The sequence below is a fragment of the Microtus ochrogaster genome, linkage group LG1, assembly GCF_000317375.1.
Source record: "Microtus ochrogaster isolate Prairie Vole_2 linkage group LG1, MicOch1.0, whole genome shotgun sequence".
Lineage (NCBI taxonomy): Eukaryota > Metazoa > Chordata > Mammalia > Rodentia > Cricetidae > Microtus > Microtus ochrogaster.
In genome coordinates, this window is record NC_022027.1 from 32,437,820 (window position 1) to 32,440,481 (window position 2,662).

A 2,662-nucleotide genomic window follows, 5' to 3' on the forward strand; every position below is an offset into this window, starting at 1 on the left:
GATTATCAGATTCACTCTGAGGAAATAGAGATGGGAACGTTTGGACTTTATGTGACTGCCCTACTTCACTTTAACCCAGGGCCTACTGGGTGCTGGGCAAGTGCTCCACCCCTGAGCTGCACTCCAGGCCCTGAACTGACCCCTTCCCCAGGGTCTCATATAATTCTGACTGTATAGGCCAGGCTGGGCTCAAACCCCAGAAACAACCTGGATCTGCCTCCAAAGGACAGCATGACCAAAAACCTGACTCGTCTCTTAGATGGACTGAGAGCCTCCATCTGAGTAGATTCGCTCTTACTTCACAGACTCAAGCTTTAAGACTAACTATAATCTGCCCATCCCCTCCCTCCATGTGCTGTACCCTGGGGCTTTGGAACCATGGGGATGCTTGTGCCGCCAGGAGGGTGGTCTTGGTCCAAAGCAGGTGTTACCACAGCAGTGCTGGAGTTGACCAAGCTTGTTTTTAGTTTAATATAGGTAGGGCACTGTGCCAGGCTCTGGGGCTATTAAAATCAAGGAATGCTGACTCCATGCTCCCCAACGGTTTCCTGCGGAGAAGACCCTGTGGTGGTGGATTTATACTCGCCTTGCTGTCAAAACACAGAGGACATGTAGATGATACCCTCCAAGCAGCTGCTATCTGAGCCATGCCTCTTGTGACCATGAGCTCCATAACGTGAAAGTGGATTTCCAGACCAGTGTTCTGATGCTGTTCTGTCAAACTGTAACTATAAACAACAAATCAAAAAAAAAAAAATCCCCAAGTGTCCAGTTAACAGTAACATGTTAGGACATTGTCTTAGTCGTTGTTCTGTTACTGTGAAGAGACACCAAGACCACAACAACTCATATAATGAAAAGTATTTAACTGGGACTTGCTTATAGTTTCAGAGGTTTAGTCCATTGTCATCATGGCAGGAAGCATGACGGCATGCAGGCAGACATGGTGCTGGAGAGGAGCTGAAAGTTCTACATCTGGATCTGCAGGCAGCTGAAGGAGAGAGACCCTGGGCCTGGCCTGAGCTTTTGAAACTCCAAAGCCCACCCCCATTGACACACTGCCTCCAACAAAGCCACACCTACCCTGTGAAGGCCACACCCCCTTATTTCTGTCAAGTAGTGCCACTTGCTAATGCCAAGTGTTCAACACATGAGTCTACAGGGCCTTTCCTGTTCAAACCACCACACACATATTAGAGAAATTATACAGGATGTAAAAGCATGTTAGTACCTTAATATGTTTAAATACCTAGGTAATCAGTGATTGTTATCAGACAATTGTTATTCTAATATTTCTTTGAAACCACTTAGAATTACCTTAATTCTTTTCATTAAGGTTAGAGATCAATAAAGGCACCCATGGCTCCTGAGGGTGGAGACTCCGTTTTCCCATTTTCTTTTCTTATCTTTTCAGAGACAAGACCCCAGTCTTAATGGGTCAGCCTAAACAAGTGCAGGTAAGGGCAACACTAACTAGATTCAGCAGTGTGTGTGTGTGTGTGTGTGTGTGTGTGTGTGTGTGTGTGTGTGTGTGTGTGTGTGTGTGTGTACATCTCCCATACATTGTCAGACTGTTCTCAGATTTTGCATATTAGGTAATATAGCAATCAACCCTTTCATCAGTGGCTGTAATGAAACTCTGGGATTCCAGAGTAACCTCTTGGAGTTAGAACTCAGCCATCATTAGTGCTGTCTGTGTCTGCTGCTGTACCTCAGCTGTGGGGATAAATGACACCAAGTGGAACTCCTGTCACATGTTAGATCTGGATAGTCCAATATGACGTCATCAGTTACACATGCCTGCACTGAGCATGGGAAGTGCCAGCCTGAGCTGAGGGACGCTGTAAATGTAAAATCCATACTGACCGCATCTCAATGATGTCTTGTTTTTTAAAATATGCAGGATGTCGATAATTTCGTATTGATTGCATTTTGAAATAATGCAGAAGATATACATTTTAACTGTGACCTTCTTATTTGCCATGACTATGAGACTATCAGGATTACCTGTGTGGTGTTTCTGTGGGAGAGTGTGTCGCTCGGGGTCAGGAAATCCGAGTTGTGTTTAGTTTGGTGCAATTAGATCTACTCTTCTGGACTTGTGTCTCCCGTATGCTTGTCCTGTCTTTTGCTTCAGGGAAGCATCTGGCAGCCATCACCATTATCCTTGGGAAGCAGAGAGTGCTGACTTGATGGGAAGCTTGAAGGGGGACACTGTGGGGGGCGTGGCCAACCGTGGAGCTTCCCTGCTCTGAGTTATCATCTCAGAACTCCAGTATTGGTCAGGCCCTATATCCAAGACTGCCTCGTATTTGCAATGTGAAAACCCCATTTTCCCCATCAGAAATGGTTTATTTAGAAACATAACAGTTAGTGATGATAAAAGGTGTGTTTTCCCATTTGTACTGAGGACACTAGCTATCAATTTGGAGATCACAAAAACACCAAAGGACAATGTGTCCTGTAGGAAGAGTTTCGACATTATCATCAGAGGAATTACACATTTGCTATTGTTAATGCTTTTATTCTCTTCCGTGATAAAATAAAGTAGTGCTTTGATTTTAGATTTGTTTTCCCATCAGTCAGTCAGTCAACCATCAGTCAACAAATATGTAATAAAAGTGGCATTGCTGGATCATATGATAACTCTGCTCTCTCTCTC

General features: G+C 44.5%; 1 protein-coding gene across 3 annotated transcripts in view; it reads left to right on the plus strand.

The window, feature by feature from the left end:
- Kiaa1211 (KIAA1211 ortholog) overlaps positions 1–2,662 on the plus strand; it is a 217,024-nt gene that overhangs the window by 55,754 nt on the left and 158,608 nt on the right. The window contains exon 1 of one of the 3 annotated variants that reach the window (XM_026784981.1): positions 1,437–1,457. The exons of the other annotated variants lie outside the window; for them this stretch is intronic. The gene's annotated coding sequence lies outside the window, so the exon portion shown is untranslated. Of the gene's footprint in view, positions 1–1,436; positions 1,458–2,662 lie in introns of those variants that run through there. 3 annotated transcript variants of the gene reach the window in all.